The sequence below is a fragment of the Heterocephalus glaber genome, unplaced genomic scaffold, assembly GCF_053883595.1.
Source record: "Heterocephalus glaber isolate CG9 unplaced genomic scaffold, H.glaber_assembly_v1.0 deba00001472, whole genome shotgun sequence".
Taxonomy (NCBI): Eukaryota; Metazoa; Chordata; class Mammalia; order Rodentia; family Bathyergidae; genus Heterocephalus; species Heterocephalus glaber.
Window position 1 is genome coordinate 3417078 of NW_028258315.1, and position 24156 is coordinate 3441233.

Sequence of the window (24156 nt, forward strand, 5' to 3'; positions counted from 1 at the left end):
TAGGGATGGTAAGTCAAAAGCCCTTTTCTGTGGGCTGGGAGCAGCCGGAGGGATGGTGGCCTGGAAGCCCCTTCCTCTGGGCCAGGAGTGGCAGGACAGAAGGTGGCCCAAAAACCCCTACCTCTGGGCTGGGAGCGGTGGGAGGGATGATGGCCCAGAAGCCCCTTCCTCTGGGCCAGGAGTGGCAGGACAGAAGGTGGCCCAAAAGCCCTTTCCTCTGGGCTGGGTGCAGTGGGAGGGATGGTGGCCTAGAAGCCCCTTCCTCTGGGCTAGGAGCGGTGGGACAGAAGGTGGCCCAAAAGCCCTTTCCTCTGGGCTGGGAGCAGCAGGAGGGATGGTGGCTGGGAAGCCTCTTCCTCTGGACCAGGAGTAGTGGAACAATGGCTCAGAAGCCCCTACCTCCATGCCGGGAGCAGCGGGACTCAGTACCGTGGTCTGGTGGTCTGGTGTCCTCTGTGTCTTTGTAGTGTGGAACCAGGTGGCTGTACAGAGGAGCAGGGGGTGGGGGGTCCAGTGGATTGTTGCTGGGGTGCGGGCTGATTCGGCGACTTCCATGCAACTCGGGACCTCGGTAGGGTGTGCGCAGACCTACCTGTGTGCAGCGGGCTGATCAATAATGCATTTAGAATTGGAACTACAGTGAGTGCTGCACTATGAAGTAGAGCTATTATTAAAGCTTATGATAGCAGTGCGTTACACTTGGCTGGGTGAGAAAAATGGGTGAAATTGAGGGAGTCAGAGAAGCCTTCTCTGTTGATGATACTGGAGCCAAGGTAAGGAGTAACTGGGTGAGCTGAGGAAGAGAAGTCTCCTCACAAATGGGGCTTGCTGGATTTTTCAGTGCTAAAAAGGACTTGCAGTGTTGGAAGTGGGACGATCCCTAGAAAAACTATACAAAAGTTCAGAGTGTGCAAAACTCCTGTCGAAGAAGAAAGCATGTTGTGTTTAAGGAAAGGATGGAGGGCTAAAACTCTTGGAATATTTGGCAGCATCCCATCTGTTGGATCTCAAATATCTCCCCACCACCACCAGGCCCACAACCTAAAGGCTTGAGTGCCAGTCTATGGTTCTATTGGGGAGGTGGTGGAATCCCTAGAATTTATGGCTCCATGGGAAGAAGTTAGAATATTGAAACCCCAGTCCCTCCTCTCTTTTTGCTTCCTGGCTACCATTAGGTGAACAGAATTTCTCTGCTACGTGTTTTGCCATGATGTGCTGTGCCACATAATCATGTGCTGAAACCCCTTAAATTGTGAGCCCAAGTAAACCTTTTCTCCTTTTAATGTGATTTGCTTGGGAATTATGTGACAGTGATGGAAAGGTGACCAGCATACCATTCTAAAGGTGATCTCATGGGAGAGAGAGATAACTGAAACCATTTGGGGCCTTAAAAGTCTTGTTAAGGTCTCCATCCTAGGAACAAGGAAAGTATTCTAAACAAGGTGATGAGATCAGATTTACCTTTCAGAATGTTCACTCTAGCTAGGCTATGGAGATCATCACTATGTGAAGTTCAGAAATCCTTTGCTGAATTAAATCTTACTGCAGGTTCTTGGCAGTGGTGTGCTGGAGATGTTTAACACCTTGAGTTGGTGAGGAAACAGTGATTGACAGCTTTTGCCAATAACCATGTTACAAAAGCCCCTGACACCTTGAAGGTCCCAATAATATGCAAGAAATACAACATAGATAGAAATGTGAAATCCACATTAATTTAATAAGAGGTTCATTAGAAGCCATTGCAACTCTCCTATAACCTTCTCTAGTGCGGCATGTTGATTGGAGAGCTGGATGTCAAGATCAGTGTGATGATCTGATATTACTAAAAGTTTGGCTGTTATCTGAACAGATTGAAAAATTTGAAATTATATGCTTATGTCCATCTGCATATTGTCTTTTGTGAAATATCTGCTCAGATCTTTTGCTCATTTTAAAATTGTGTTGTATTTTGTATTGTTGAGTTTTAATAATCTTTGTATTTTGGCTATAAGTAACTTACTGGATGTGTGTTTTATAAATATTTTATCCCAGCCTGTGCCTTGTCTCCTCATTCTCTTAAGTGTTTAATTTTAATAAAGTTTAACTTATCAATATTTTTTCATTCATAGGTCATGCTTTGGTGTTGTAACCAAAAATGCATCACCAATCCAAGGTCACAAAGGGTTTTCTTCTACATTTCTTCCAGAACTTTTATGTTTGCATTTTTTCCTGTAGGTATAATATCCATTTTGGATTAATTTTTGTATAAGAATCTGTGTGCTAGGAGTGTGTGTCAAATATCCCTCTGGTTCTTCCTATAAGGAAACTTGTGGTTATATTTTGGGCTCACAAAATAATCTGGTATGATTTCCCAATCTCAAAATCCTTAGCTTAATCATACATGCAAAATTTCTTTTGCTATGTAAGGTAATATTTGCAGGCCCCACAGATTATTATCTGGATATCTTTGAGGCAAAGTCTACCACAATTTGTATATCAGGAGAACTGACATTTTAATTATGTTGACTTTTCCAATCCATGAACATGGTTTGTCTGTCCATTTATTTAGATTTCCTTTGATTTTTTTTATTGTCATTTTGTAGTTTTCAACATTCAAGTTCTACATATTTTGTTTTATTTACATTGAAGTATTTCTTATGTTTTAGTGATTATAATTGTATTTTAAATTATAGTGTTTATATGTTCATGGCTAATGTGTGGCAGTATAGTTGATTTTGAATATTAGTCTTGTATCCTATGACCTTGCTGAACATATTTATTAGTTTATTAATATTATCAGTTGAGTTTTTATAGATTACTTTGAATTTTCTACGTAGACCATTATGTTATTGACAAACAGGAACAATTTGCTTTCCTCTATGATCTGTATGCCATTTATTTAATTTTCTTGCCTTGTTGTACTGGATAGAACTACTAGTATTATGTTAAAGAAGACATGGAAGAGAGGTCATTCTTGCCTTATATCTAATCTGAGGAGGAAAGTATTAATTCTTTCACTATTAAATATGCTATTAGTTACAGAATTTCTTTTTATTAAGGTGAAAATAATTCTTTGATATTCATTTTTTCTAAGTGTTTTTTTTAATATCATGAATGAGCTTGGAGATATTCAAAAGCATTTGCTTCACCAACTGATTTAATAAATTTTAGCATGTTGATATGATGAATTAGACTGGTTGATATTTTGAATATTTAACTACCTTTGCATCACTGGAATAAATCTTACTTGATCATGATATATTTTTATATATTACCAAGTTCTGTTTGCTAATATTTTGTTAATTTTTCATCTATTCTGGTCTGTATTTTTCCTTTTTGTGCTATTTTTTTCTGATTTGGATATTGGAGTAATTTGACCACATAAAATGATTTAGGAAGTGTTCCCTCCTCTTCCACTTTGTGGAACAGATTATATAGAATTAGTATTAACTCTTTAAACATTTAGTGGAATTCTCCAATGAAACTATCTGGCACTGGAAATTTCATTTTTGGGATTTTAAAAACTATGGATTTTGAATTCAATGTCCTTAATAATAATTTGTTCAAATAATCTATTTCCTTTTGGGTGAGTTCTGGTAATTTGTGCTTTTCAATAAGTTGGTTCATTTTTATCTAAATTTTCAAATTACTTATTTTAGTATCAATTCATTATCCTTTTTATCTAGGATTTCTAGTATTCATAAATTGTGTAGTCAGATTTGTCAATTTTATTGAGTTTTTCAAATGATAGCTTTTTATTTCATTGTTTTCTCTAATTTTTTCTTTCCTCTTTTATTGATGCTCTTGCTTTATTTCTTTTTCTTGCTTGTTTTGTGTTTATTTTAATCTTTCTTTTCTAGATTCTTGATGTGGGAGCTCAAACTATTGAATTCAGACTTTTCCTCTTTCTAATTTAAGAACTTAGTGATAGAAATTTTCCTGTTTTAGTTGTGTCCCATAAAATTTGTTATGTTTTATTTTCTTTTTCATTCAGTTCAATATATTTTCAATTTTCTCTTGACATTTCCTCTTTAAATCACGGATTATTTTTAAATGTGTTGTTTGGTTTCCAACTATTTTGTGATTTTTGTGTTATCTTTGTTTTTGACTTATTTTACTGTAGTCAGAAATTCTCTGTATTATTTAAGTTATTCTTTAATTTTTGAAGTCTGTTTTATGACCCAGGGTAGAGCTTATATTGGTACATTTCTGTGGATGCTTGAGAAGAATGTGTATTCTGTTATTGTTGGGCAGTGTTTTATTAATGTCAATTGGATCTTGTTAGTTGATAATGTTATTGAGGTTTTCTATATCCTTGCTGGTTTTTTGTCTAGCACTGTTGAAGTCTCCAACTATAATTGTGGGGTTTTTAATTTATCTCTCCCATTCTGTTGATTTTTTTCTTCTACATATTTTGCAGCTTGGCTTTTAGATACATAAAGATTGTTATGTCTTCAGGTATTGACCTTTTTATGTAATGCCTCTAGTAATTTTTTTTTTACCTGAGTCTGATTTATCTAACATTAGTATAGCTACTGCTGATTCCTTTGATTAATATTTTCATGATATATATTTTCATTAATTTTAATTCCAGTTTGCCCCTATTATTACATTTGGAATAATTTCTTTTAGATAGCACATGATCATTTTAAAAATTCAATCTGCCTGTGTATATCTTTTAATTGGTGTATTTAGAACATTTATAGTTGGTGTAATTTTTGATATGTTAGGGCCTAAGCCTATTTTATTTTTTGTTTTCTGTTTGTTCACTCTGCTTTTCATTTCTCTGGTTTTCTTTTTCTTGTTTTCTGGTGGAGTTAATTGAATAGTATTTAGAATTCTGTTTTTATTAACCTAAAGTGTTTTTCAGTGTATCTGTGTATATTTTTGTGTTAGTGATTACTGTGTTCATTAGATTATATATAGTTCAGTCTCCTGCTACCAGTACTTTGCCAGCTTAGTGAAGCACAGAAATCTGAACTTCCTTTCATCATGGCCCTGGTCCTCTGCCATTTATAATTGCCTGAAGTATTTTTTCCAGGTACTTTTAAAACTAAGTTATTCATCCAACATAATTTAGAAAACTCAAAAGAAGAAGGAAATGGTATTCTATTTACTCATGTTACTCTTTCTTTTTTCCTGATCTTTCAAGATTCCTTTTTTATCATCTCTTTATTTACTAGAAAATTTCCTTTAGCCATTATTTTAGGATATGTCTGCTGATAGTAAATTATCTTCATTTTTCTTCATCTAAAGATATCTTAATTTATCATTCATACCCAAAGGGCACTTTCACCAGATACAAGATTTTGGCATGCCACTCTTCTGGGATGATTCTATTTTTATTTCAGCACTTAAAAATCTTGTGCCACTTCCTCTGGCCTCTATGGTTTCTGACTGAGGCCAGAAGGCCTGGATCACTATCTTCTTTAGTCCAAGCCTGGGATACAATGACAAAAGGAAATTTGATGACATTTGAGTTGATTCTCTCCTACAGATAGTGCATCACTTCTCTCTTGCTGCTTTTCTAACTTCTTTCTTCTTCAGTTTTTAGCAGTTTGACCTTATGTATATGATGTGGATTTCTTTAGATTTGTTCAGTTTGGAACTTGTTAAACCTCTTGAATCTGTAGGTTTATGTTTTTTGTCAAGTTTAGGGACTTTTTAAAAAGCAATTATTTACTCAAATATTTTTTAGGGCTGCTTTTTCTTCCCCTCTCCTTGGGGTCTTTGATAATTTTTTTTTTTAGTCTATTTTCTTTATATTATTCAGATTGAGGAATTTCTACTATTAAATCTTCAACATCATTGACTTTTTCCCCCCATCCTTCCATTCTGCTCTTAACCACATCCATTGTGCTTTTAATTTTTTCTTTTTGAATTTTCAGTTCTAAATTTCTGCTTGATTCTTCTTTTTGTCCTCCCCCACCCTTCTTATTTCTTTTCTGAGATGTTTTCACCAGTTATTTTAAGTTGTTTTGCAACTACTGTTGAAGCATTTTGGTCCTGAGTACTTTAAAATCTTTGTCAGCTAGTTCCAACATCTCTGTAATCTCAGTGCGAGCATCTATTGATTATCTTTTGTCATTAAAATTTTTATTTTTCTGGTTTTCATAGTATGATGAATGGGTTCTTTTTCTTAAAGCCTGGATATTTGGGGCATTATAAGACTGGCTTTCGCTTAAACCTTCTGTTTTAGCTGACTTTCTGTGACACTGCTAAACAGGGGAAGGGAGAGGAGCACTCCCTCGTTACTGATTGCTGGGGTAGAAGTCCAAGCTTCCTGTGTGATATCAACTGACACTGTGGGAAGTGGGGTGGGAAGAAAGGAAAGCTTTACCCTCCAGCATGGATAAAAGAACCAGCTCCCTGCTCAGCTTCACAACAGAGGGGGTCTGGACTTCCTATTTGGCCTGTTACCCTGGGTGGGGCCAAAGGTTTTTTCTGTGGTGTTTGACTCTAGTAGGGTTGTTATTGTTTAGGTTCTGTCTTACTTACCTGCCTTTTTCCTGACTAAAAAGAGTGGGTTTTGTTGGAAGTTTTCTTTCCTATGTTGATTTGTCTGCGTTGTTTGCTTCTTTGGCTTTAACACTGGGATATACGAAATAAACTGAGACCCACAGTGCTCATCACATTGTTCCTTGTATTCTGATGTCTCCAGCTGGTCTACCTGCTTCTCCCCACCTTTCAGATTTTGTATAATGCCCAGGCTCTTATTTGGACTTAGAGGGTGGGCTAGGGCAAAGTCCATTCCCTGTCTTCCTGAAAGCAAAGGCCCTACTGAGTCATTTTTGTTCTATTACTTGTTCTTTGAGAATAAAAGGCATTCATGCTTATTAGGAAAAATTTAAAAATTGCAGAGAATTTAAGAGTAATACTAACTCTGATTCCTGATATAACCATTAACATTTTTTAAATTTCCAGGCTTTTAAAGTACACATATAAATTAAGGATCTTTTTTCTAAAAGTATGAGCTACTTAAATTTATTTTTGTAAAGTGTACCCTTGAGTTACAACTGTCTGGACCTAAGAATAACTTGGGTTATGATCAAAATTTTAGTTTTAACTTATGAACAAAGTCTCGAGTTACGACCTGGATGCTGGCCACTTGTGCTTCCAGATAGTCTCAGATACAGATTTAACCTTTAAGAGTTCTGGAAGGAACATTATAACATCCTTTCCTGTGTGGGGTTAACAGACAAATCCTGGCCCAGTGTCTCCCTAAGGTCACTGAGATCTGCCTGTATACAGGAGAGAGACTTTGAAGGCTGTGTAAAGGAGCCTGAGCCTTCAATTGACCAACTTGAGTTATAACCAGCCCTCAAGAACAAAGTGAGTTTGTAAGTCAAGGGCCCACTGTAGATTATATTTCATATATAATATAAGGTGAATATTTTTCTTAGAAATATTCTCTGAAATCATAGTTTTTAATGTGTTACCACTGTGGCTGGATTTAAACACTGCTTTATTTTGGACCTTAAATTTTTCCTAATTTTCTACTTCTCCAAATAATGTTATAATATAGATATACTTTCTTTGCACATCAATTAACCCTATTTCCTTTGGATAGTCTTAGAATATGTAGTCTTAGATAGTCTTAGAATATATATATATATTCTAGAAAGGTCTAACACATGTAGAGTCCAGCAGAGTTCTGGGCATTATCAGATATAAAATCTGCCATGGATAGGGACAATTGAGGGCCTACTTTGATTACATGAAATAATGCAATTTGTGATTCTGGGAGGACTTTAGCGGTCACATAGCCTAATGCTCTGATCTTATAGATGAGAAGAAAAGTAATGAGAGACTTCCGTGTGAATGGCCTCTTTCTTCCGGCCTGGAGCCACAACTGTGCCTTGAAGGAGGCAGATACTGACTACTCCTGCACTACTTCCCAAAATCCTGCTTCACGTGTGTTAGAACAAACAGTATGCATAGTGAGGAGGGGGACTGGAGTGGCCTTGACCCACTGAGAAATCTCAAGTTCTATTTCATCAAGCAATTATAACCTCAAGCAAACGATTAACCTCACCTCCTGATTCTTTTAAAAGAATTTGAAAGAGGGGTTTGTAGGTAGAGAAGGGATTTCAGAGACTTAGGCCGCAGTTCTCTCTTCCACTCCTACTAGGACAAGATGCAAAGCCTTTCTAAGCTTCACAGTTTGGCCTTATGAGGAGAAGGTGGGCGGGGTGGGCTCTGGGGCTGCTTCCAGCTTCAGAGGTCTGTTGTCCTCCTGTGGTTAGAAGAACCCAGTAGCCAGGGCAGGTACCCGTGTTGGATCGGGAAGCTTTGTGGCCTCCACCTTGTCCTGGTTGTGGAGTTTTACCCACAGAGGTCACCCTACCCGTACTTCCAATCCATGTCACCTCGTAAAACCTATCTGTTTCAAGAGACAAAGTCAGTTATACATCTGATTGGCTTTTATTTGAGGTTCATGAATTGGAGCAGCTCCGTTCTACAGAATAGAGGGAGAACCCCGCCCCCAACCCCATCCCACCACAATGGTAGAAAATTGGGAAAACAAGGGAACGAAAAGATAGAAATAAAAGCTGGTTGGTTAACACCAGGTTGCTTCAAGTTACTTTTTTCAATAATCATCAGAGCAGAGGGGCATTTCTTATTATGCTAATTCTGGTAGACTGGAATCCCCTGTATTCAGGAAAAATCAGTCTATTTTGGGGATTTATCTGCTTCCTTAAAGTTTCAGTTCAATTATGTTGTATTTAGTGTATGAAGCTTTATGTTACAGCCAGTCCAGTGGAGGGGCCTTGGCCAACATTATGGCCGCCCATGATTTTTGCCCAACATTATATTTCTCTAACCCATTTTCAGAGGTAGAATCCCAGTTTTGACAGGGCTGGAGGGGACAGTGGTGAGCCATGGAACACAGGAAGTATATTCATAGTGTCTCAGCACTGAAAGACTTTCATGAAGCCTTCCTGGCTTCTCGGAGCTGTAGGCTGAATGGATGAAGTGTTTCTGACAGGGTCCGCCTTTCAGTCAGTGTGCTTACATCCCCCATCGCCACAGGGCCTGGGTCCCAGCCTCTGGCCAGCACCAGCCTACACAGTCACACATTACCGCCGTGTTTTCGGAGTGAGTTCGGTGAGCCTGACAGGATCCACATTTCCAGTCAGCAGCCAGCCACACACACGATATTATCTGTGAGGGGAAATTGTCACCATATATTTCTTCTTGGGTTTTGGCAGCCGATGCTGCCGGAATAGTGCATCATCACAGACTTGACTGAAAGCAGAGTCCCCTCGTGCAGATAGCAGGGTTTGAACAGACAATCTGTAATGAGCCACATTCCCAGAGCACCAAAGGAGTCTGTGGCTGCTGAGGAGAGACATTCTGGCCAGGAATCAGCAGTGCTTTCCCAGGAGGGGCAGTTTTACCAAGCTGGTGATAGAGACAGGGCTGTGGAGGCAGGACTAGAGGAATGTTGGGATTTTGGAAGTGTCTGAAAGGTTCTAGAAAATTCGGTAGCCATATTTAACAGGAAGATGAGGAAAAATAGAGGGTATGAGAGTGATAGTATGGAACTTCTTGGGAATAAAGAGAAAGAATAAAGAGAGTAACACACGTGCCTCCTCATCCTTGACCTTTCATTATACCCCGGGCTACCATCTGGACTGCTCCCTTTAGCTTTTCTGATGTCACATTTAAATTATCCAAAACTGAGCTCATCCTCCCCCAAACTGGCTCCTCTTCCTAATTCTGTCAGCAAAACCACACTTCCAGACACCCAGAGGAGGCCTGGGGGGACATCTTTGACTTTTCCCTCTGTTCATGTCAAATCTGTCCCTGGCCCGGTTGGTGATATCTCCAGATGTCTCTTTTCTCTGATCTTTCTGAGTCATGATTCCAAAGTCATTGTTCACAAAAGCGAACATAGCTAAAGTTACTGCAAAAGAGAAGAAATTTCAAAAAGGAGAGCAAAACCAAAAATTGGAAAGAAGCTGGAGATTTTTTATTTTCATCCTGTAGGTCACCCAAGATGCCACCTACAGACTCCGGGGCCCTCCTGGGCCATTGCTAAGCCAAAGTCCATAGTCAGTGTCATTTCTGTGGCTGAGAGCCCAACATCTGCCATGTCAAGTCCCACGTCTTGTGCCTGTCTTCTGTGCCTAAACCCTTGACCTGACCTGTCCTGCATTTGTTATTCCTCTTTGTAACACACTCACTCCACCTGCTGCCTGCCTCCTGAAGTACCCTGCCTTTGTCCCTCTGAACTCCTTGTATCTTCCAAGCACAGCAGCTCATATGGCTCCTCTTGACTTGAACCTGCTCTGAGATTCAGCTATACCTACAGCAAAGACATGGCAGCGCTTACAGATTCAGGCCCAAAGCCAGATATCACTTATTAGTAGGGGTTTAGAACATTTTGAAGCCTTCGTTGATCTACCTGCAAACCGGGACTAATCATAGTTCCTCACTTGTGAGTTTATAGGAAGTATATAATAGACAATTGCACACTATATGCTTATACAATGCCTGGCAATTAATTAATAATTGCTCAAAAATTCTTATTGTCACTTCTGTACTTATTCTCTTGTTTCATTTTTTCTCTCTAGTTGTTTGCTTTAATGTGTCCATCTTGTCTACCCCACTAAATTGTAAGTTCTTGCAAGAAAAAGATAATGATATCTTTCTATTGTTTTCTATCGTGTTTTTCCCTGGCTGGCCCCTCTGCACACACACACACACACACACACACGCACACACGCACGCACACACTGGACAGTACTGGGAAACTACTGGGAGCTGAGCAGATGGTTGTGGATTGGTAAACTTCTGCTCTGTGTATCTGGAGAAGTGAGGAGGAATAATGATAAAGCATGGTCCCTGAGAAAAAGCGGAAGAGGATAGATCACCAACCAGGAGAGGTGGTGTGGAGTCCTCCAAGGAACAGTCTTTTAGTCAAATATTACTTCCAAGGAGAGGTAAGGGAAGAGAAAGGCAAGAGAATTGATTTTAAGGAAATTACACAACAGACAACAGAAAAACTGCTAGGAAGGTGACAGCTTCTACATTCAGGATTTCAGACCCCATCTGAGAAGGAATTAGGAGGAAAGTGGCAGAACAGATCCAAAACCATAGTATTTGGTGATAGCCATTTGACCCAGGAACAAAATGCCCGGAGAATCCCTCCATTTCTGAGCTGTAATTCCAAAATCACTTCTCATCAAACAAAGTCGAAGTGAAGATATAAAGTTGAAGGAGAAACCAGTAAAAGGGAATTAAAGAGGAAAAGGGAATCAAAATACTGAAAGATTCTTTTATCATGTCATTCCTTAAAACAAAATTAAAAGACAAGCAAAAATAGCCCTCAAATCCCTAACTAGTTTCCCAGCCTGGGACTTACCAGAGAGTTCCTGCTTGTCCTATTGTTTTAATCAAGCCCTGAAGGCATGATACTATCTCCTCTGATGTATTCATTTCTTCCTTATTTATTTTCCTATCTCCAAAATGCACCATTGTATAGAATCTGGGCATGGCTACAAAGATTACTCTACAATTCAACAATTATCCACACAGAATCCTGAGTCTCCCTCCTTCCTACTCTCCAGCCTGGTGACAAGGAACTAGCTCGAGACCCAGGCAGCCGCGCCTTTGTGTTGCTCATAGGGCTAAGACCACAGTGCAGTAATAAGCAAAGAAAGGCCTATTTGGGGCAGAAAGACGAACGGTTTTGGCTCCCACCAGAAGCAGAAGAAAAGGGTGTTTCAAATGAAAAATTCACTGAAACACAAACTGAAACAACATTAAAAAGCCAGTTATGCTTGGTAGAATAATATAGTAGAAATTTAGAGTTTAGCTAAACTCAGTTGTTTTGATTTTAGTACTCACTAAGAGGTAGAGATTGGTTGGAGATAAAAGTGGGCAGGTTTTCATCTGGCCTGTGTTATTTACACAAATTTCTGGCCAGATTGGGGCCATGAAGAGTGAAAAAACATAAATGAAATATAAATACATAGTCCAAAATATTCTATTCTATATTTTATGAGTAATTAGGACAGAGGAACTGGAAGGCTCCAAACAAAGTAATGATAAGGAGATGGAAATGTTAATTACCCTGATTGGATGAGTATACATTATATACATGTATTGAAATGTCACACTTTATGTAATAAATATGTGTAATTATTATGTGTTAATCAAGTTTTTAAAAAATGTTCAAGGAGATAAAAATGCTAACTACCCTGATGTGATCATTACATATTGTATACATACATCAAAACAGCAAACTATACCCCATAAAAATGTACAATCAAATAATAATAATTTTTTTATAAACAAAAACTGTACAGTGCTATCTCTATTCTTGTCATTGGTTCTGGAAGGTGCAAAAAGCACCCACTACAACAAGTACCAAGCAAACACTTACGGTGGGACAGTGTAGTGAGTCACGAGACAATACACACCAGTGTGTGCTAGCTTGTCCTTTGAGTACCAAACAAAACCGTCACATTGAAATTTGTCAGGTACAGAGTCAATGAGTTTCAAAGCAGTAAGGTGCCAGAACATGACTGTCACACAGGCCTTTCAGGAGGTCACTTTCCAAAATTCTGTTTGCTGTCACTATGAGAGCTCTGTCTCCAGCAGAGGCCACTGCCTCATCTGTGAATCAGAAGGACAAGCACATTAGGCACCATGGAGGGACCATGGGGCCATTGCTAACGCTTTATGTAATCCTCACCTGCTCACCAATGGTAAAAGTTTTAAGAGTTTCACTACTTGGCAAACTCGCAAAACTTACATTGATAGGCTTGAGACCTAGACAGTTCTGTGGGCTTAAATAAACAGTCTTTACCTTGACCTGGAGCTGTAAGCCTAGAAACTAAACAGCAAAGCCTTGATTAACAGCAGGACTAATGTCTGCTCTTTATCTAACTTTCATTCTGGGCTAGATTCTGCCCACTTTTTCCATCTCAGCCAGAGAGCACCAAGGGAGCAAAGCCCAGCTTTATAGTTTATCTAAGCAGAATATAATTGAGCTGGCAAATCTGCAAAAGAGAAAAATTAAAACTGACCCCTCCCACACATACACATGCCTTTTAGAGCCATGATCAGTGCCTTGTAGGTGATCTGTCTGCTCCTATGTGTGGACCACCGATGGCATGGTATTCTACCTGACAATGCTGCTGACCACAGGATGTTCTCCCTGGGGCTCAGGGGAGCATGTGCTGGGTAACTTGCCAAATGACTATTGCCCCAGGCCAGCTGTGAGCTGCCAATGCTGGAGCCAGCAGAGGTGTCTGAGAAATGTGCAAAAGTGTATTCTCTTTGACTGCCTGCCACAGGGTTTGTGTAAGGGAGGAGAGCGAGATAGTTTCTTGCCAGAATCCAGTCCCCAAATTCATGGAAAGCGGGGGAGTAATTTCTGGCGCTTCTCTTGACTCTGTGGAGGTTAAATGTAGTTGCTGGTCACTCTCTATCTGCACCTCTAGATGCAGTGGGGCCCTGGTCAGTGACAGACCGCATGTGTAACAGTAGTCCAATGAGATTGTGTGCCCTGGTGACATCGTAGGGGTTATTTGTGCGCGAATTCCAGGATGTTCACACAATGACAAAAGCCTAGTGACGCAGTTCTCAAAGCATGCGCTGTGCTTAAGCAACACAGGAATGTACACCCTCAACCCTCAGTGCCTGGACAGATCTGCTTCTTCATAATGAAATGCCAATTAATAAAAGTCCAGTGGAACATAACATAGCCTATTGTGATATATAATTTAAAATAAATATAATTACATAATTATAGAATACATATGAATATAATTACATAATTATAGGTTCTATATTAATATATAATATGCATATAGAATACAGAATATATGCAGAATGCATATTATCACACAGCTTCTACTACTGTTGCTTTTCAATTTTCAGAAATGCAGTGTAATAGAAATATATAATACATAGTATTATATTATATATAACACATCATATCCATGTATCATATATAACACACCATGATATCAAATATATTACACATCATAATATTCATATATGTATCATGACACACACTGCATAATTGTTATATAAGTACAGCATTATATATTTAAATTATTACATATTTATAATATAGAATGTCTAATTTAGGATTATATATTATCACATATGCTAATTATTATAAATCCATAATATAAAATTTTTGTCTTTATATACAATTGTGCCTTCTGTATCATGGCGTGTGTATGGTGTGCACTGCAATATAGAATATAGTGTAGCATTTACACCATGCTGTATTGTGCTGCCTGTGTCAGACGGGCCTGCGCAGCAGCAGTGGACGCTGTGCTGAGCTCTCCTTGCTGGCTGGTGCTCTCGGTGCAGCTGGCAGACAGAGGTCAGCTGTCATCCCTGCCCAGGAATTACTCTTGGCTAAGGAGAGCTGACCACACCCAGGTTCCTGCCCTCCTCCCGAGGACAGCCTGTATCCAAATGACTGGTCAATGTGGGGCACTCAGGCTTGGTCCCCTCACCCCAATTTGGGACAACTCTGCAGGACATCCCTGCCTCAAGGCTCCCCGTGGGTGACTCCTCCCATTCCTGCTCGCCCCTCCCACTCCGCCACTCAGCTGTGTCCTCCTGAAGGCGTGCTATTGGAAACTGAGAAGACCATGGTCCCCACCAAATGAGATAGAAAGGTCCAAATTGCCATGGCACATGGTAGAAGAAGACCAAAAGTCTCAGGAAGTGGGCCTGCTGGAGTGGCTCTCCTAGATAAGGCCAGGACACCTGCCGGGTGACCATGTTATACAGGAGGGACTTGAGGAATTTCTGTTTACTCCAGCATTGAGGAATGCACCAGCATCCCTGAGAAGCTTAGTGGCAACCCTCTGGGGCCAAGGGTAACCCTAGAACTGAGGTGGTTCCAGAACTGAGCTCCCTAGTGACTTTGGGGAAATGACTCCTGAAACAGCAGAGGCCAGGCCAGAGTGTTTCAGCATCAAGTATGGTTCGGGAGAGGCAAGTGTAAAGGCAGCCAGAAGGTGTGTTCTTCATAGAACTATGGAGATTATTTGAGAACACAATATTTCTGAGGCAGGAGTGAGGGGCATACGGTAAGAGGATTCACTGCTTGATATATGAACCAAGAGACAGCAAGACTGTTAAGCAGGAAAATAAGGAGAGCTATCCCACTAAAGTCAAGACTTCATTGTCCACTTTCAGAGGACCTGAGTCCACCCATAGCCCACTGATCGAGAAAGGGCCAGATCCGCAGGGTGAAGACCCATAACACCATGGCAAGCACAGGTGATAGATTCCCTGTCTTTCTCCAAAGAGGCCTATGGCCATTTACTCAGATAAATGAACACAGGGGAAATGAGAGTACCCAAACATTGTGACACAGCAACAAGGTCCAAGGTGATATTAATATCCAGGGATTCCAAGTGCCATTATGTTCCCCTCTCCCCATGTCAATAGAATGGGCCATACAGAGGCTGGTCAGAAGTGGAGTCCTGGCCCAGGTCTGATTTTCAAGGTTTCCTGTAGCCCACAGTCCCTAGTGATTTTTTCCACTCCTAAATGTAGTATTACAATGGACACATTTGATCATTGTGCAATTCTCACATTGCTTCACTAACCAACAGATTAAGAGCTTTCAGAAAGGGAAAGCCATATGGAACCCTAGAAAACTTCAGAGAGGGTCCGTCATAAGTGACTAGGCAACCTGGTAGAGATGAGGCCCGCCCTTCAAACCCTAAAAGAGTCAGGGCTGGTAATCCCCAGTCAAATATCCATTTAATCCACCAGCTGTTTCTCCACAGAAGAACAAAGATCTTCAGGGATGGCAGTGGACTTCTGCAAAGTCATAGCCTCAATTGCAGTTTCTGTGCCAGATGTGGTATTTTTTGCAAAAGCAGGTGAACAATATAGCCATTGAGAGTCTTTTCCATCCTGAAAGGAAGTTCAGAAACAATCTGCGTTAATTTGGAACAGACAACAGTATACACGCATAGTTCTGCCCCAAAGCTATGACAGCTCATCTGCCCTCTGCGATAACACAGTTTGGGGAGACATGGACCTTTTGGACCTCTGCAAGACATCACACTACACTGTTGACTGCCCTGCTAACTAGGGTACATAAGCAAGACATGGCAAATATATTGGGGATTAGGGTCAGACATACGAACCCTATGAGGTAGGTGATAAACTCCATGATGATTTAGGACCACTACATCAAAAAACTTTTAGGGACCTGGGGATCTGGGCATCCTCACAAAATTCAGAACACAGTATTGCTTCTTATTTCTCCAACCACAAAGAGGGCATAACTCCTGAGAGGTTTTAGAGACAGTATGTTCCATACCTGGCCCATATACCAAGTGTAGGTGCCCTTTGCCCTCCGAAGAGGCTGTGTCCTGATTAATTCATCGTAACTTGAAAATGTTTAGTCAAAAATGCATTCAATCCACCTCATCTATTGACCCTCACATCTTAGCAGCACATCTTAGCGTCTTATAACTGACACTGTGAGGTGTCAGTTACATCCCCTTGTTTTCTCCCAGGTGAATGGGAGCTGCTGTCCACCCACCATCAAGGGAGAGGACTGATGTTCCCAGCTTGGGACACTATCCAAATTCAAAATTTCAAATTCAGTTTTACTAAATGCTTATCAGTTTTGCACCATTGGAAAGTTAAAAAATGATTTGCCAAACCATCATAAATTGGGGATCATCCACATTGTATCTCTTAGGGCTGCTGTAATAAGTTACTACCACCAACTGTGTCTTAAAACAATGGCCATCTGTTCTCTCACAATAATGGAGCCCAGAGTTTAAAATCGAGGTGTCAGCAAGACTACACTCCCACACTCCTGTTAAAACCTCTAGGGAAAATTCTTCCTTCCAACATCTGATATCTTCTTGGTTTATGGCAACATTCCTCCATTCTCTGCCTCTCTTTCCAGCACTTCTTTCCTTGTGTATTTCTCTGTGTTTTAAATCTCCTTCTCTGTTTTCTAAGACACTTGTCATTGAATGTAGAAACCACACTAACTCCAGAATGATCTCATCTGAGGATCTTGAACTTAATTACTTCTGTAAAAACTCTATTTCCAAATAAGGTAACATTCACCTTAGGAAGGATTAGATCTTGTGCATATTTTGGGGGTGGGGTGGGATAAAATGAAATCCACTACATCAGGTGACATAAAAGACTGCCAGCTTTGAGGGGGTGGTGCACAGCAGCCTGTGGTGTGAGACAGTGGCCTTGTTTCTGACCATTGAAGCTAGCAGATTTGATGGCATTGGAAGTGTCTATATGGGAGCACATGCATCATGGAATTCATGACATGCCTCAATAGGGGAATTGCTACACAGTTGCTGAGAGATTTAGATTAGACTATGCCATATGAAGAGGTGAATTATATACTTCATGGAAAATGCCTTCTGGTAAGCTACTACTGTCTGGTAGAGACAAAGCTCGAGAGTTGTGTTGCAAAGCAATCACAAAGCCAAATTGAGTTCTATCAGAACCACCAAGTCCTAAAGTTGGAAAGGCCAAGCCAACTCATCCATCACAACATGAAAGTAGCACCTATCTTAGTTACTTCCTTGTTGCTAGGACAAAATACACAACACCCACAAGTTAAATGAGGAAAGGTGTATACTAGCTCACAGTTTGTAGTGTTTTCAGTCTATAATTCAGCTGGCTCCAAGGCAGGTGATGTACCAGAGGGGCACGGCAGAGGAGAAACAGTCCATGGCAATGCAGGCAGAAGGTAGCAAGCAGTGAGCCTTCCTTTCCCTTTTCACTCCATTCAGGCTACAACTCTGTTGGTTGGTGCCACTCACAGCCAGTGTAGGTATCCTGTCTTTAATAAATCCATTCAGCCACACTCAAAACCATGCAAATCCATTCAGTAGGCTAATTCAGTCATCACACCCCCATGATCCAGTATCACACACCTGTGATCCAGCAACTCTCAAAAGCCCTACCTAGGTCCCCATGAAGCTTTGGGGGACATTTTAGATATAAATCATAATAGTACCTTAGGGGTCAGACATGAGCAAGGATGGAAGCCAAGGTGAGCCTCTTGAGCAGGTGCACCCCCCACCCCATGCCATACTCTGAACTACAGCAATGCCTGTCCCTCAACCACTGCTAGAGACTCCTGAGGCTGGGGACCCCTCCTGGTCAACTGTGGAGGGAGGGACAGTCCTGATCTGTGTTCACCGAAGGTCAGATCAGTATGTGAGTGGGGGCTAGAAGTGGACCAGGTAAGAACTATGGTCCCCACATGCTTGCATGGAGACAGAGGGCTACTAATGAAGCCACCCACACCAGCAGTGGAATGGAAAGGAGGGTGTCCACTGTCCTCTCCTGATGCCTCACAGTCACGAGGTCTGTAGTGTCTCCTACTAGCTGCCTTTTGTAGGTTTCCCCCAGGAAATGGGCCAACCATGTCCATGGAGAAGCTGCTCTCTCTGCCTCTGTGAGGCAGTGAGGCCCAGCCATGCAAGGCTGCCCCAAAGGTTCCTTAGTCTGCAGGCAACTTTCTATTACTACTACCAAATAACTGTCTGCAGATGGCCCAACCTTGGCCAGGTTTAACATTAAGCCAGGTTTCTCAGCCTCACATGATTGACACTTAGAGACCCTCACTGTTGGTTGGAGAAGGCCACCATAGAACGTGCAGCAACATCCCTAGCCTCTACCCACTGGATGCCCTAGCACCAGTTCTGATGACCCAAAACAACCATGGACATTTTCCAATGTCCCTGGTGGGAAAATCACCCTGGCTGAGAACCACTGTGGGAGGCTGGAGAGAACTACCTTGGCAGGAATTGCATCTCCTCCCAGGGTGGGCTGCATCTGGTAACTGAACTTAGGGCACCTCCCTAGGCTGTGCAGTCTCAGAGCACGCCACGGGTTGCCTGGGACTCATTCTTTGTGACAGCTGTGCAGGCCAGCCTCTCCTGGGGCACCTGCTGCTCCATCCCAGGGGACTCGCCAACAATTCCACCATCTCAGAGCCTTCCAGAGGTGCCAGCCAAGAGCATTGGTCCTCTTCTTCTTTTCCCAGAATAACAGGCTCTGCAGCTCATGTCTGCTATACTCATGTCTGGATAAAGCCTCAGTACTTCGCAGCTCATCTTCATATGTTCAGTCAGTAACCACAGCCAAAGATGCCTGCACATTTGCCTCCCACAAGGTATAAGGCACACATCTAGGAACTAAGTTTGGATTTAGGTCCAGTACTGGCTCTGATATTTTTCAGAGTCCCTTGTTCAAAAATTATGAAGAGACAGGAAGGGGCCTCTGGGCCGCCATTCCACCACTCCCAGCCCAGAGGAAGGGGCTTCTGGGCCACCGTACCACTGCTCCCAGTGCAGAGGAGGTGAGCTGTGCAGGCACCAACAGCACCTCCTGCCACCCCTCCCCCCCATGGAAATGAGAAGATATGTAAATAAGTCTCAAAACCAGACTTCCAGATCACCTAAAGCAACCCCAAAGGGAAATGAGAAGGAACACCCTAATACTCAACCACCTGGACTCCCTGAACTGGCAACAAAAAAGGATCTGGAAAAAAATGAAATCAGAAATAATTTCTCAGATAACAGTAGAGATTGTGCTCAGAGTGCAAGACATGATTAATAAATCTAGAGAGGAGCTCAGGAACATGATTGAATCCCAACATAGAAAACAAATGGAATCCATAAAACAGATGCAGATTTCCAGGAGATTAAAAACTCCATTGAAAGTCTACACAGCAGAATGAGCCAATGTGAGGACAGAATTTCAAATATAGAAGATAAGATTGCAATAATTGACCAGGAAAAGAAAAATTGCTTCAAAATTGTAAGGGAACATGAGAAATCAATCCAGCAGCTGCTAGATGATGCAAAGAAGAATAACATAACACTGATTGGAGTCAACAAAGGAACAGGAGAGAGTGCAGGTGACATTAAAAAAACTGTTCACAGAAGTAATGGCAGAAAACTTCCCAAGAAGGGGAAAAGAACTTGACATACAGATAAGGGAGGCATATAGGACTCCAAATAGCCTTGATAAAAAAAAAAACTACACATAGCCATATAATTGTTAAGATTTCAGAAACCCAACAGAAGAACAAAGTTCTACAAGCAGTTAGAGAAAAGAAACAAATCACATACAAAGGAAAGCCCATCAGAATCACAGCAGACTTCTAAACACAAACCATCAAGGTAAGAAGAGCTTGGAGTGATGTATTTCAAGCCCTAAAGGAAAACAGCTTCCAACACAGACTGATGTACCCTGCAAAGCTCTCTTTCAAAATCTATGGAGAAATAGGACACTTTCATGACAAAGAGCACCTTAGGAACTTCATGAATATCAAATCAGCACACCAAAAAATTTTAGAAAATATCCTAGGAAAAGACAGTGAGGATCACAACCCCAGGAAGCTCAGCAGAATGAATCCATTGGGCATGACAAGAAATTAAATGCAAAGGGGGAGAATCCAACCAAAACAAAAAGTCATGACAATGATAAGTCAATATGTATCACTTATAACCACCAATGTTAATGGTCTCAATTCACCAATCAAAAGAAATAGACTGGCAGAATGGGTCAAGAAGCAAAATCCAACAATATGCTGCATACAAGAAACACACTTAATTCAAAGAGAAACTCATAGACTGAAAGTTAAAAGGTGGAAAACAATACTCCATGTGACAGGAACCCAAAAAAAGCAGGAGTAGCTATCCTCTTTGCAGATCAAGTGGATTTCAAACCAACACTGATTAAGAGAGACAAAGAAGGACACTACATCCTTGTAAAGGGAACAATCCAAGAGGAAGAGATGACAATCATGAATATCTATGCACCAAACACTAGGCACCCAACTATATAAAACAAATACTAACAGACTTGAAAAGTCATATATGCAGTAATATGATAATAGTGGGAGAGCTCAGTATCCCACTGTCACAAATAAATAGATAGATCAACTAGAAAAAAATTAGTAATGAAATACTAGAACTCAAACTCTTGAACAAATGAACTTAACAGATGTTTACAGAGCGTTCCACTCCACAAAATCAGAATACACATTCTTTTCAGCTGCACATAGGTCATTCTCCAAAATAGACCACATACTCACACATAGAACATGTTAAGTAAGTGCAAAGGAATTGAAGTTATCCTTTGTATATTATCAGACCATAATGCAATGAAATTGGAGATCAATAGCAGAATAAACCACAAGAATTTCATAAACACATGGAAATTGAACAGCACACTTCTGAATAACCAATGGGTCACAGAGGAAATTAAAGAAGAAATCAGACAGTTCCTTCAATTAAATGACAATGACAATACAACATATTGGAATCTATGGGACAAAATGAAAGCAGTCTTACAAGGGAAATTCACAGCAGTGAATACTCATATTAAGAAAACAGAGTGAGTTCCAATTAAACACCTGATGCTAAACCTCAAGCTTCTAGACAAAGAGGAGCAGGACAAACCCAAAGCTCATACAAGGGAGGAAATTATAAAGATCAGAGCAGAAATCAATTCAATGGAGACTAAGAGAATGATACAAAAATATTAATGAAGCTAAGAGTTGGTTCTTCGAAAGAATAAACAAAATTGACAAACCCTTAGCCAACCTTATCAGAAAAAGGAAAGAAAAGTCCCAAATCCATGCAATTAGGAATGAAAAGGGTGAAATTACAACAGACCCAGCAGAAATCCAGAGGATCATCAATACCTACTTTGAGAACCTATATGCCAATAAGATGGAAAACCGGGAAGAAATAGACAGATTCCTAGATATGTATGAATTACCAAAGTTGAATGAAGAAGATCTAAAAATTGTAAATGACCCAATATCAATCAATGAAATTGAAAACGTAATGAAAAACTTACCAACTAAGAAAAGCCCAGGTCCTGATGTCTTCACTGCTGAATTCTACAAGACATTTAGAGAGGAACTACTGCCACTACTGTTTAAACTCTTCAATGAAATTGAAAGGGAAGCAATACTCTCAAATTCATTCCTGGAAGAAAGCATCACCTTGATCCTCAAAGCAGAGAAAGACCCAACTGAAAAGGAGAACTATAGGCCAATCTCACTAATGAACATAGATGCAAAAATCCTTAATAAGATAATGGCAAACAGAATGCAGAAGATCATCAAGAAGATCATACACCCTGATCAAGTGGGGTTCATCCCAGGGATGCAGGGATGGTTCAATATACACAAATCAATCAGTGTAATACACTATATCAATAGAGCCAAGGACAAAAACCATATGATTATCTCCATAGATGCAGAAAAAGCATTTGACAAACTCCAACATGCATTTATGATAAAAACCCTACAAAAAATTGGAATAGATGGTCTCTACTTCAAACTGATAGAAGCCATCTATGAAAAACCAACAGCCAATATCATACTAACTGGTCAAAAACTGAAATCCTTCACACTAAAATCAGGAACAAGACAAGGATGTCCACTATCACCACTCCTGTTCAATATAGTTCTGGAAACATTAGCCACGGGAATTAGACAAGAGAAAGAAATAAAAGAAAAAAAGGAAATGAAGAAATCAAATTGTCATTATTTGCAGATGACATGATACTCTATATAGAAGACCCCAAGAACTCCACCAAAAGTCTTCTAGACTTAATAACCAAATTCAGTAGAGTAGCTGGATACAAGGTCAACACACAAAAATCAATAGCTTTCCTCTACACAAACTACAGACTCACTGAGAAATAGGGCAAACAATTCCTTTTACAATAGCATCCAAAAGACTGAAATACCTAAGAATCAACCTAACAAAAGAAATCAAAGACCTCTTCTCTGAAAACTATAGCACTCTGAAAAGAGAGATTGAAGATGACATCAGAAAATGGACAGATATCCCCTGCTCATGGGTAGGAAGGATCAACATAGTGAAGATGGCCATACTTCCAAAACTGCTATATAAATTCAATGCAATCCCAATGGAAATCCCAGCACTGTACTTCATGGACCTTGAGAAAACAATCCAAAAATTCATTTGGGACAAGAGACCCAGAACAGCAAAAGCAGGGCTGGGGATTTAGCTCAGTGGTTCCACCGCCTGCCTTGCAAGCTCAAGGACCAGAGTTTGATTCCCAGTTCCAAAAACAAAACAAAACAAAACAAAACAAAAAATAGCAAAAGCAATTCTAGGTAACAGAGACACGGCAGGGGGTATCACAACCCCCAACTTGAAACTATACTACAAAACTACTATGATAAAAACAGCATGGTACTGGCAAAGAAGCAGACCTGAGGACCAGTGGAACAGATTAGAAGATGCAGAAACAACTCCAGACACACTCAGCCATCTCATCTTCGATAAAGGAGCCAAACACCCTCCCTGGAGGAAAGATAGCCTCTTTAGTAAATGGTCTGGAGGGCTAAGGATTTAGCTCAGTGGTTCCAGCACCTGTCTCGCAAGTGCAAGGTCCCAAGTTTGATCCCTCATACAAATAAATAAATAAATAAATAAATAAATAGTGCTGGAAAAATTGGGTTTCAATTTGTCAAAGATTAAAACTAGACCTGTATCTCCCACCATGCACTAAACTAAAATTAAAATGGATTAAAGATCTAAATATTAAAATAGAAACACTGAATCAGCTGGAACAGAGGTTAGGTAGAACTCCTGAAGACATTGGTGTAGGACAAGATTTTATTAACAAAGCCTCAGTTGCCCGTGTACTAGCACAAACAATCAACAAATGGGATCTCTTCTTATTAAAAAGCTTCTGCATAGCAAGAGAAACTCCCAGCAGTGTGAAGAGACAACCCACAATGTGGGAAAAAATTTTCACCTGCTCTTCCTCAGACAAAGGTCTACTATCTCGAATCTATAAAGAACTTACAAAAATCAGACCTCCCAAATTTAAAGATCCAATCCAAAAATGGGCATCTGAAATGAACAGACATTTCTCAGACAAAGAAGTAGAAATAGCAAATAAACATATGAAAAAATGTTCAACATCACTGGTCATTCGAGAGATGCAAATGAAAACAATGCTGAGATTCCACCTCACTCCAGAGAGAATGGCTGCTATCTTGAAATCAACCAATAACAAATGCTGGCGGGGCTGTGGGGAAAGAGGAACCCTGCTCCACTGCTGGTGGGAGTGTAGACTGGTGCAACCACTGTGGAAATCAGTATGGAGAGACCTCCAAGAACT